General features: G+C 43.9%; 1 protein-coding gene across 1 annotated transcript in view; it reads right to left on the bottom strand.

Moving 5' to 3' along the window:
* The window catches only part of TBCD (tubulin folding cofactor D), a 1,563,032-nt gene that overhangs the window by 1,160,073 nt on the left and 390,373 nt on the right, over positions 1-12,586 (bottom strand). The gene's annotated exons all lie outside the window — the stretch shown is intronic.

Here is a 12,586-nt window from a genome sequence, read left to right on the forward strand (position 1 = left end):
GTGAGATCTGAGAAAGGCCAGGACAATGTCCGTGTGAGCCTTTGCTTGAGGAAGGGACGACGCTTGAATCAGAATGTCGTCCAAGTAAGGTACTACAGCAATGCCCCTTGGTCTTAGCACAGCTAGAAGGGACCCTAGTACCTTTGTGAAAATCCTTGGAGCAGTGGCTAATCCGAAAGGAAGCGCCACGAACTGGTAATGTTTGTCCAGGAATGCGAACCTTAGGAACCGATGATGTTCCTTGTGGATAGGAATATGTAGATACGCATCCTTTAAATCCACCGTGGTCATGAATTGACCTTCCTGGATGGAAGGAAGAATAGTTCGAATGGTTTCCATCTTGAACGATGGAACCTTGAGAAACTTGTTTAAGATCTTGAGATCTAAGATTGGTCTGAACGTTCCCTCTTTTTTGGGAACTATGAACAGATTGGAGTAGAACCCCATCCCTTGTTCTCTTAATGGAACAGGATGAATCACTCCCATTTTTAACAGGTCTTCTACACAATGTAAGAATGCCTGTCTTTTTATGTGGTCTGAAGACAACTGAGACCTGTGGAACCTCCCCCTTGGGGGAAGTCCCTTGAATTCCAGAAGATAACCTTGGGAGACTATTTCTAGCGCCCAAGGATCCAGAACATCTCTTGCCCAAGCCTGAGCGAAGAGAGAGAGTCTGCCCCCCACCAGATCCGGTCCCGGATCGGGGGCCAACATTTCATGCTGTCTTGGTAGCAGTGGCAGGTTTCTTGGCCTGCTTTCCCTTGTTCCAGCCTTGCATTGGTCTCCAAGCTGGCTTGGCTTGAGAAGTATTACCCTCTTGCTTAGAGGACGTAGCACCTTGGGCTGGTCCGTTTCTACGAAAGGGACGAAAATTAGGTTTATTTTTTGCCTTGAAAGGCCGATCCTGAGGAAGGGCGTGGCCCTTAGCCCCAGTGATATCAGAGATAATCTCTTTCAAGTCAGGGCCAAACAGCGTTTTCCCCTTGAAAGGAATGTTAAGTAGCTTGTTCTTGGAAGACGCATCAGCCGACCAAGATTTCAACCAAAGCGCTCTGCGCGCCACAATAGCAAACCCAGAATTCTTAGCCGCTAACCTAGCCAATTGCAAAGTGGCGTCTAGGGTGAAAGAATTAGCCAATTTGAGAGCATTGATTCTGTCCATAATCTCCTCCAAAGGAGGAGAATCACTATCGACCGCTCTTATCAGATCATCGAACCAGAAACATGCGGCTGTAGCGACAGGGACAATGCATGAAATTGGTTGTAGAAGGTAACCTTGCTGAACAAACATTTTTTTAAGCAAACCTTCTAATTTTTTATCCATAGGATCTTTGAAAGCACAACTATCCTCTATGGGTATAGTGGTGCGTTTGTTTAAAGTGGAAACCGCTCCCTCGACCTTGGGGACTGTCTGCCATAAGTCCTTTCTGGGGTCGACCATAGGAAACAATTTTTTAAATATGGGGGGAGGGACGAAAGGAATACCGGGCCTTTCCCATTCTTTATTAACAATGTCCGCCACCCGCTTGGGTATAGGAAAAGCTTCTGGGAGCCCCGGCACCTCTAGGAACTTGTCCATTTTACAAAGTTTCTCTGGGATGACCAACTTGTCACAATCATCCAGAGTGGATAATACCTCCTTAAGCAGAATGCGGAGATGTTCCAACTTAAATTTAAATGCAATCACATCAGGTTCAGCCTGTTGAGAAATGTTCCCTGAATCAGTAATTTCTCCCTCAGACAAAACCTCCCTGGCCCCATCAGACTGGGTTAGGGGCCCTTCAGAAATATTATTATCAGCGTCGTCATGCTCTTCAGTATCTAAAACAGAGCAGCCGCGCTTACGCTGATAAGTGTTCATTTTGGCTAAAATGTTTTTGACAGAATTATCCATTACAGCCGTTAATTGTTGCATAGTAAGGAGTATTGGCGCGCTAGATGTACTAGGGGCCTCCTGAGTGGGCAAGACTCGTGTAGACGAAGGAGGGAATGATGCAGTACCATGCTTACTCCCCTCACTTGAGGAATCATCTTGGGCATCATTGTCATTATCACATAAATCACATTTATTTAAATGAATAGGAATTCTGGCTTCCCCACATTCAGAACACAGTCTATCTGGTAGTTCAGACATGTTAAACAGGCATAAACTTGATAACAAAGTACAAAAAACGTTTTAAAATAAAACCGTTACTGTCACTTTAAATTTTAAACTGAACACACTTTATTACTGCAATTGCGAAAAAACATGAAGGAATTGTTCAAAATTTACCAAATTTTCACCACAGTGTCTTAAAGCCTTAAAAGTATTGCACACCAAATTTGGAAGCTTTAACCCTTAAAATAACGGAACCGGAGCCGTTTTGAACTTTAACCCCTTTACAGTCCCTGGTATCTGCTTTGCTGAGACCCAACCAAGCCCAAAGGGGAATACGATACCAAATGACGCCTTCAGAAAGTCTTTTCTAAGTATCAGAGCTCCTCTCACATGCGACTGCATGCCATGCCTCTCAAAAACAAGTGCGCAACACCGGCGCGAAAATGAGGCTCTGCTTATGCTTTGGGAAAGCCCCTAAAGAATAAGGTGTCTAAACCAGTGCCTGCCGATATTATTATATCAAAATACCCAGATAAAATGATTCCTCAAGGCTAAATATGTGTTAATAATGAATCGATTTAGCCCAAAAAAAGTCTACAGTTTTAATAAGCCCTTGTGAAGCCCTTATTTACGATCGTAATAAACATGGCTTACCGGATCCCATAGGGAAAATGACAGCTTCCAGCATTACATCGTCTTGTTAGAATGTGTCATACCTCAAGCAGCAAGAGACTGCACACTGTTCCCCCAACTGAAGTTAATTGCTCTCAACAGTCCTGTGTGGAACAGCCATGGATTTTAGTGACGGTTGCTAAAATCATTTTCCTCATACAAACAGAAATCTTCATCTCTTTTCTGTTTCTGAGTAAATAGTACATACCAGCACTATTTCAAAATAACAAACTCTTGATTGAATAATAAAAACTACAGTTAAACACTAAAAAACTCTAAGCCATCTCCGTGGAGATGTTGCCTGTACAACGGCAAAGAGAATGACTGGGGTAGGCGGAGCCTAGGAGGGATCATGTGACCAGCTTTGCTGGGCTCTTTGCCATTTCCTGTTGGGGAGGAGAATATCCCACAAGTAAGGATGACGCCGTGGACCGGACACACCTATGTTGGAGAAACTAATATTTTATCACCTCTTTCACTTTACCCTTCCTAGTACTTAGAGTAGGTAAAGAGAATGACTGGGGGGTGGAGCTAAGGGAGGAGCTATATAGACAGCTCTGCTGTGGTGCTCTTTGCCACTTCCTGTTAGCAGGAGGATAATATCCCACAAGTAAAGGATGAATCCGTGGACTCGTCGTACCTTATAGAAGAAAAGTCTTTTATCTGGTAAATAAACTTTAAACAATGATAACAGCCCCTGCACCTCGCCACAGCTCTGCTGTGGCGCCTACCTGCCCCCAGGGTACTCAAGAATGATTCAACAACGATCCTGTGATTGAATATCAACTTTAGGCCCTACCGGAGCTAGTGCCTGCTGCCTTCTACTGAGGAGGAAACTGCGCGTCTGAGCGCGCGAAATAGGCCCCGCCAACCATGGGCGTTGCATTAACATTCTCCATAACCGCATGGGAAGCGGTTTTAATAAGTCATGTGGTCCCCAAAAGTTTACACACACACATTCATTATGCCATTTTATTAAACATAGTAAATGTCACAGCTGCCTCTTCCAGTGTCAAGCCCCAAATGAGCTACATAACCGTAGTAACCTATATGTATACACCAGTAATAACAGTAACCCATAATCCATATATATCTATTGCTTACCCCTTCCCTTACAGGGAATAATGTCAGCCAGTTCTGATATAACAAGTCTCCTCAGAAATAAAAGACTGAACATACCTCAATGCTGCTTGTAGCATGACACCGTTCTCCACACTGAAGATCTTTCTTGCACTACCTTCAAAAACTCTGTGGGAACCAGAATGGATCTTAGTAACGTCTGCTAAGATCATCAACCTCAGGGTAGAAAAAAGATCTCTTCATTCCTCTTAGGAATCCAGACTAACCATTTGTCCCTGAGGAAAATAATACTCACCGGTACCATTTTAAAATAAAACAGAATTTATGTTTACCTGATAAATTACTTTCTCCAACGGTGTGTCCGGTCCACGGCGTCATCCTTACTTGTGGGATATTCTCTTCCCCAACAGGAAATGGCAAAGAGCCCAGCAAAGCTGGTCACATGATCCCTCCTAGGCTCCGCCTACCCCAGTCATTCGACCGACGTTAAGGAGGAATATTTGCATAGGAGAAACCATATGTTACCGTGGTGACTGTAGTTAAAGAAAATAAATTATCAGACCTGATTAAAAAAACCAGGGCGGGCCGTGGACCGGACACACCGTTGGAGAAAGTAATTTATCAGGTAAACATAAATTCTGTTTTCTCCAACATAGGTGTGTCCGGTCCACGGCGTCATCCTTACTTGTGGGAACCAATACCAAAGCTTTAGGACACGGATGAAGGGAGGGAGCAAATCAGGTCACCTAAATGGAAGGCACCACGGCTTGCAAAACCTTTCTCCCAAAAATAGCCTCAGAAGAAGCAAAAGTATCAAATTTGTAAAATTTAGAAAAAGTGTGCAGTGAAGACCAAGTCGCTGCCTTACATATCTGATCAACAGAAGCCTCGTTCTTGAAGGCCCATGTGGAAGCCACAGCCCTAGTGGAGTGAGCTGTGATTCTTTCAGGAGGCTGCCGTCCGGCAGTCTCATAAGCCAATCGGATAATGCTTTTAATCCAGAAGGAGAGAGAGGTAGAAGTTGCTTTTTGACCTCTCCGTTTACCAGAATAAACAACAAACAAAGACAAAGTTTGTCTGAAAACCTTAGTAGCTGCTAAGTAAAATTTGAGAGCACGAACTACATCCAAGTTGTGCAACAAACGTTCCTTCTTTGAAACTGGATTAGGACACAAAGAAGGCACAACTATCTCCTGGTTAATGTCTTTGTTAGAAACAACTTTTGGAAGAAAACCAGGTTTAGTACGCAAAACCACCTTATCTGCATGGAACACCAGATAAGGAGAAGAACACTGCAGAGCAGATAATTCTGAAACTCTTCTAGCAGAAGAAATTGCAACCAAAAACAAAACTTTCCAAGATAATAACTTAATATCAACGGAATGTAAGGGTTCAAACGGAACCCCCTGAAAAACTGAAAGAACTAGGTTGAGACTCCAAGGAGGAGTCAAAATTTTGTAAACAGGCTTGATTCTAACCAGAGCCTGAACAAAGGCTAGAACATCTGGCACAGCTGCCAGCTTTTTGTGAAGTAACACAGACAAGGCAGAAATCTGTCCCATCAAGGAACTTGCAGATAATCCTTTTTCCAATCCTTCTCGAAGGAAGGATAGACTCTTAGGAATCTTAACCTTGTCCCAAGGGAATCCTGCAGATTCACACCAACAGATATACCAAATTATGTGGTAATTTTCTGGTTACAGGCTTTCAGGCCTGAACAAGAGTATTAATAACAGAATCTGAGAACCCTCGCTTTGATAAGATCAAGCGTTCAATCTCCAAGCAGTCAGCTGGAGTGGGTCGAACGGACCTAGAACAAGAAGGTCTCGTCTCAAAGGTAGCTTCCATGGTGGAGCCGATGACATATTCACCAGATCTGCATACCAAGTCCTGCGTGGCCACGCAGGAGCTATCAAAATCACCGACGCCCTCTCCTGATTGATCCTGGCTACCAGCCTGGGGATGAGAGGAAACGGCGGGAACACATAAGCTAGTTTGAAGGTCCAAGGTGCTACTAGTGCATCCACTAGAGCCGCCTTGGGATCCCTGGATCTGTACCCGTAGTAAGGAACTCTGAAGTTCTGACGAGAGGCCATCAGATCCATGTCTGGAATGCCCCACGGTTGAGTGACTTGGGCAAAGATTTCCGGATGGAGTTCCCACTCCCCCGGATGCAATGTCTGACGACTCAGAAAATCCGCTTCCCAATTTTCCACTCCTGGGATGTGGATAGCAGACAGGTGGCAGGAGTGAGACTCCGCCCATAGAATGATTTTGGTCACTTCTTCCATCGCTAGGGAACTCCTTGTTCCCCCCTGATGGTTGATGTATGAACTTGGCCCTCGCTAGCTGAGGCCAAGCTTTGAGAGCATTGAATATCGCTCTCAGTTCCAGAATATTTATCGGTAGAAGAGATTCTACCCGAGACCAAAGACCCTGAGCTTTCAGGGATCCCCAGACCGCGCCCCAGCCCATCAGACTGGCGTCGGTCGTGACAATGACCCACTCTGGTCTGCGGAAGGTCATCCCTTGTGACAGGTTGTCCAGGGACAGCCACCAACGGAATGAGTCTCTGGTCCTCTGATTTACTTGTATCTTCGGAGACAAGTCTGAATAGTCCCCATTTCACTGACTGAGCAGGAACAGTTGTAATGGTCTTAGATGAATGCGCACAAAAGGAACTATGTCCATTGCCGCTACCATCAAACCTATCACTTCCATGCACTGCGCTATGGAAGGAAGAGGAACGGAATGAAGTATCCGACAAGAGTCTAGAAGTTTTGTTTTTCTGGCTTCTGTCAGAAAAATCCTCATTTCTAAGGAGTCTATTATAGTTCCCAAGAAGGGAACCCTCGTTGACGGAGATAGAGAACTCTTTTCCACGTTCACTTTCCATCCGTGAGATCTGAGAAAGGCCAGGACAATGTCCGTGTGAGCCTTTACTTGAGGAAGGGACGACGCTCGAATCAGAATGTCGTCCAAGTAAGGTACTACAGCAATGCCCCTTGGTCTTAGCACCGCCAGAAGGGACCCTAGTACCTATGAGAAAATCCTAGGAGCAGTGGCTAATCCGAAAGAAAACGCCACGAACTGGAAATGCTTGTCCAGGAATTCAAACCTTAGGAACCGATGATGTTCCTTGTGGATAGGAATATGTAGATACGCATCCTTGAAATCCACCTTGGTCATGAATTGACCTTCCTGGATGGAAGGAAGAAGTGTTCGAATGGTTTCCATCTTGAACGATGGAACCTTGAGAAACTTGTTCAAGATCTTGAGATCTAAGATTGGTCTGAACGTTCCCTCTTTTTTGGGAACTATGAACAGATTGGAGTAGAACCCCATCCCTTGTTCTCCTAATGGAACAGGATGAATCACTCCCATTTTTAGCAGGTCTTCTACCCAATGTAAGAATGCCTGTCTTCTTATGTGGTCTGAAGACAACTGAGACCTGTGGAACCTCCCCCTTGGAGGAAGCCCCTTGAACTCCAGAGAATAACCTTGGGAGACTATTTCTAGCGCCCAAGGGTCCAGAACATCTCTTGCCCCAGCCTGAGCGAAGAGAGAGAGTCTGCCCCCCACCAGATCCGGTCCCGGATCGGGGGCCCGCATTTCATGCTGTCTTGGTAGCAGTGGCAGGTTTCCTGGCCTGCTTTCCTTTGTTCCAGCCTTGCATAGGTCTCCAGGCTGGATTGGCTTGAGAAGTATTACCTTCCTGCTTAGAGGACGTAGCCCTTGGGGCTGATCCGTTTCTGCGAAAGGGACGAAACTTAGGTTTATTTTTGGTCTTGAAAAGACCTATCCTGAGGAAGGGCGTGGCCCTTGCCCCCAGTGATATCAGAGATAATCTCTTTCAAGTCAGGGCCAAAGAGTGTTTTCCCCTTGAAAGGAATGTCAAGCAATTTGTTCTTGGAAGACGCATCCGCTGCCCAAGATTTTAACCAAAGCGCTCTGCGCCACAATAGCAAACCCAGAATTTTTTCGCCGCTAACCTAGCCAATTGCAAGGTGGCGTCTAGGGTGAAAGAATTAGCCAATTTAAGAGCACGAATTCTGTCCATAATCTCCTCATAAGAAGAAGAATTACTAATAATCGCCTTTCCTAGCTCATCAAACTAGAAACACGCGGCTGCAGTGACAGGGACAATGCATGCAATTGGTTGTAGAAGGGAACCTTGCTGAACAAACATCTTTAGCAGACCTTCTAATTTTTTATCCATAGGATCTTGGAAAGCACAACTATCTTCTATGGGTATAGTGGCGCGCTTGTGTAGAGTAGAAACCGCCCCCTCGACCTTGGGGACTGTCTGCCATCAGTCCTTTCTGGTGTCGACTATAGGAAAACAATTTTATAAATATGGGGGGAGGTACTAAAGGTATACCGGGCCTGTCCCATTCTGTACTAACAATGTACGCCACCCGCTTGGATATAGGAAAAGCTTCGGGGGGCCCCGGGGCCTCTAAGAACTTTTCCATTTTACATAGTGGTTCTGGAATGACCAGATAATCACAATCATCCAAATTGGATAACACCTCCTTAAGCAGAGCGCGGAGATGTTCCAACTTAAATTTAAAAGTAATCACATCAGGTTCAGCTTGTTGAGAAATGTTTCCTGAATCTGAAATTTCTCCCTCAGACAAAACCTCCCTGGCCCCCTCAGACTGGTGTAGGGGCCCTTCAGAAACCATATCATCAGCGTTCTCATGCTCTACGGAATTTTCTAAAACAGAGCAGTCGCGCTTTCACTGATAAGTGGGCATATTGGCTAAAATGTTTTTGATAGAATTATCCATTACAGCCGTTAAATGTTGCATAGTAAGGAGTATTGGCGCACTAGATGTACTAGGGGCCTCCTGTATGGGCAAGACTGGTGTAGACGAAGGAGGGGATGATGCAGTACCATGCTTACTCCCCTCACTTGAGGAATCATCTTGGGCATCATTTTTACTAAATTTTTTTATGACATAAAATACATATAGTTAAATGAGAAGGAACCTTGGTTTCCCCACAGTCAGAACACAATCTATCTGGTAGTTCAGACATGTTAAACAGGCATAAACTTGATAACAAAGCACAAAAAACGTTTTAAAATAAAACCGTTACTGTCACTTTAAATTTTAAACTAAACACACTTTATTACTGCAATTGCGAAAAAGTATGAAGGAATTGTTCAAAATTCACCAAAATTTCACCACAGTGTCTTAAAGCCTTAAAAGTATTGCACACCAAATTTGGAAGCTTTAACCCTTAAAATAACGGAACCGGAGCCGTTTTTATATTTAACCCCTTTACAGTCCCTGGAATCTGCTTTGCTGAGACCCAACCAAGCCCAAAGGGGAATACGATACCAAATGATGCCTTCAGAAAGACCTTTCTATGTATCAGAGCTCCACACACATGCAGCTGCATGCCATGCTGTCCTCAAAAACAAGTGCGCCATACCGGCGCGAAAATGAGGCTCTGACTATGATTAGGGAAAGCCCCTAAAGAATAAGGTGTCAAAAACAGTGCCTGCCGATATAATCATATCAAAATACCCAGAATAAATGATTCCTCAAGGCTAAATATGTGTTAATAATGAATCGATTTAGCCCAGAAAAAGTCTACAGTCTTAATAAGCCCTTGTGAAGCCCTATTTACTATCTTAATAAACATGGCTTACCGGATCCCATAGGGAAAATGACAGCTTCCAGCATTACATCGTCTTGTTAGAATGTGTCATACCTCAAGCAGTAAGAGACTGCACACTGTTCCCCCAACTGAAGTTAATTGCTCTCAACAGTCCTGTGTGGAACAGCCATGGATTTTAGTTACGGTGCTAAAATCATTTTCCTCATACAAACAGAAATCTTCATCTCTTTTCTGTTTCTGAGTAAATAGTACATACCAGCACTATTTTAAAATAACAAACTCTTGATTGAATAATAAAAACTACAGTTAAACACTAAAAAACTCTAAGCCATCTCCGTGGAGATGTTGCCTGTACAACGGCAAAGAGAATGACTGGGGTAGGCGGAGCCTAGGAGGGATCATGTGACCAGCTTTGCTGGGCTCTTTGCCATTTCCTGTTGGGGAAGAGAATATCCCACAAGTAAGGATGACGCCGTGGACCGGACACACCTATGTTGGAGAAATCTAAAACACCTCACTTTACCTCTTCCTATTACTAACACAGGCAAAGAGAATGACTGGAGGTGGAGGGAAGGGAGGAGCTATATATACAGCTCTGCTGTGGTGCTCTTTGCCACTTCCTGTTAGCAGGAGGATAAATCCCACAAGGATGAAATCCGTGGACTCGTCATATCTTGTAGAAGAAAAGGCCCCCTCTAGATGGAGGATTAGTTGAGCCGTGGGGAACTGCATGTGGAGCGGGTAAAGTAGAAAGGGTAGTAATTTCTCGGGACCCAGATTCCTGAGAAGTAGCTGGCTCAGAAGGACTAATAGCACTATGAGTATTAGCAGGCTTGTTTCCCTTCTTAGACTTTAGAACAGTGTTTAGGCAAATGGAACAAAAATGAGCAGACGGGCAAACCACAGCCTCCTCACAATATAAACAGGAATTATTAATCCGTACAGAAGGAGCGGAACCTTCTAATGTAGTATCAGAGGTCTCCGTAGCGTTGTATATACCCAAAGAAGGACAAACAAAGAGAAACGCTTTTATTTAAAAAACTGAACCTTAATGCTCCCAATGGCTGGGGCACTCACCACCTCCTGGACCCAGACAGCTAACAGTGAAATCACTCTCCTCGGGAATGATGTCTGCAGCAGGATCTTAGGAAATGAAAGAGACCGCACCCGGTCACGTGGTGCTTAAGACAGGCCCTGCTATGAAAAAGGGCGCTAAGCTATTATGAGCTGTGCAACACTTCAAAAATGAAAGTGAAACCTCTTTGTTCCAAGCCAAAAAACACACAGTCTATGAGCCCAAAAAAACTCACACATTAAGCATCATATAAATCCCCAAGCTATTCAAATAATCTCCCTGAAGGAGATATTTACCCTTGATCCTATGGAGGTATAAAGGAGTACACTGTGACCCTGTATAGCGTTTTAAAGTGTATATATAAAAAACAAACAGTCTTACCCTCCAGGATCCATGTTGTGGAACAGGCACAGCCTCTCAAGTGTGACAGTCTTGCAGCAGCAATTCTGGACATGGACTTGAGTGTGAAACAGCAAGCAGTGAAACTCGTCAACACTGATTGCTCAGGAGTGTGACAGTCTAAATGGGTTCGCAGAAAAACTTTCCCTGCATCTCCAGACTCTAACTTTTATCAATACTCTCACTGAGAGGTTGCATGATTACTTAAAACTCCAGTCCTTTCTTGAAGGGAACATACCCATTACAGGACTATCCAAATCTTCTGACACTTCTCTGCCACCTTCTATAGTGACGAAAGGCAAAGAATGACTGGGGTGATAGGGGAAGTGGGAGGGATATATAAGCCTTTTGGTTGGGGTGTGTCTGCCTCCTCCTGGTGGCCAGGTGTTGTATTTCCCAACAGTAAAGAATGAAGTTGTGGACTCTCCCTACCTTATGGAAGGAAAAGGGCGTTCTATGAAAGAATTCTAACTTCCTGTCTAAAGGGTAAATAAAGGAGGCACTGTCTTCCAAAGCAATAGTAGTACATTTAGCTAGAGTGGAAATGGCCCCATCTACTTTGGGAACTGTTTCCCATAACTTTAGCAGCAGATAAAGGATATCATTTTTTAAATCATCAGAAGGATTAAAAGACACACCTGGCTTAGACCATTCCCTAGCAATCATGTCAGAGACAGCATCAGGTACAGGGAAAACTTCAGGGAGATTAACAACAGTTTTAAAAACGGAGTTTAAACTATTACAAGGTTTTTCATTAGATTTAAGATCATCAAACCCTAAAGTGACTAAGACCTCTTTTAAAAGAGAAAGAATATGTTCAACTTTAAACAAAAGAGGAAATATCAAGTTTTACTTTAGATGAGGAATCCTCATTCCCAGAGGAAACTTCCCATCTGAAGATACCATAGTATCCCTTGGATCAGGACACATAACCCTTGTAAAAGGTAAAATCTGAACTGACATTTTACGCTTATTTGAAAGCGGGAGAGCAGCCAAGGCCTCATGAATGATTTCATTACAATAGGCACCATATCATCATTAACCTGTAATGAACAAAGCGAAGGTGCATTAGTACCCAAAGAAACAACATTAGATTGGCCTGTATGCATCAACAAATCTAAACATGAGCCACATAAATGAGCTGAAGAAGGCACTTCAGCTTTTTTACAATAACCAAACCTAATAATGGTAGAAAGGTGTTGAGGAGACTCAGTTTCTAGGGTAAATTTAGGGATAGATTTTCACTGCTCCATTAGCATATAGCAAAGCAATAAGCACGCTTAGCATAGAGAAAAGCATGACTATCAAACATGCGCCAAACAACAAAACGTACGCAAAAAAACGACACGCATGTAACTGAAAAAACATGCGCTAACCCGACATGCGAACATTAGTGTGCATGCGTTTGTGTGTGCATTCATGTGTGACTGCGTGTACATGTGTGTGGCTGTGAGTGCATGCGTGAGTGTATTTATGTGTGACTGCGTGTGCATGCGTGCATTCATTTGTGACTGTGTGTGCATTCATGTGTGATTGTGTGTGAGTGTGTGCATGCAAATTCATGTGTGACTGCGTGTGCATGCGAATTCATGCGTGACTGCATGTGCGTGAGTGTGCATTCATGTGTGACT

The sequence above is a fragment of the Bombina bombina genome, chromosome 1 (assembly GCF_027579735.1).
Source record: "Bombina bombina isolate aBomBom1 chromosome 1, aBomBom1.pri, whole genome shotgun sequence".
Taxonomy (NCBI): Eukaryota; Metazoa; Chordata; class Amphibia; order Anura; family Bombinatoridae; genus Bombina; species Bombina bombina.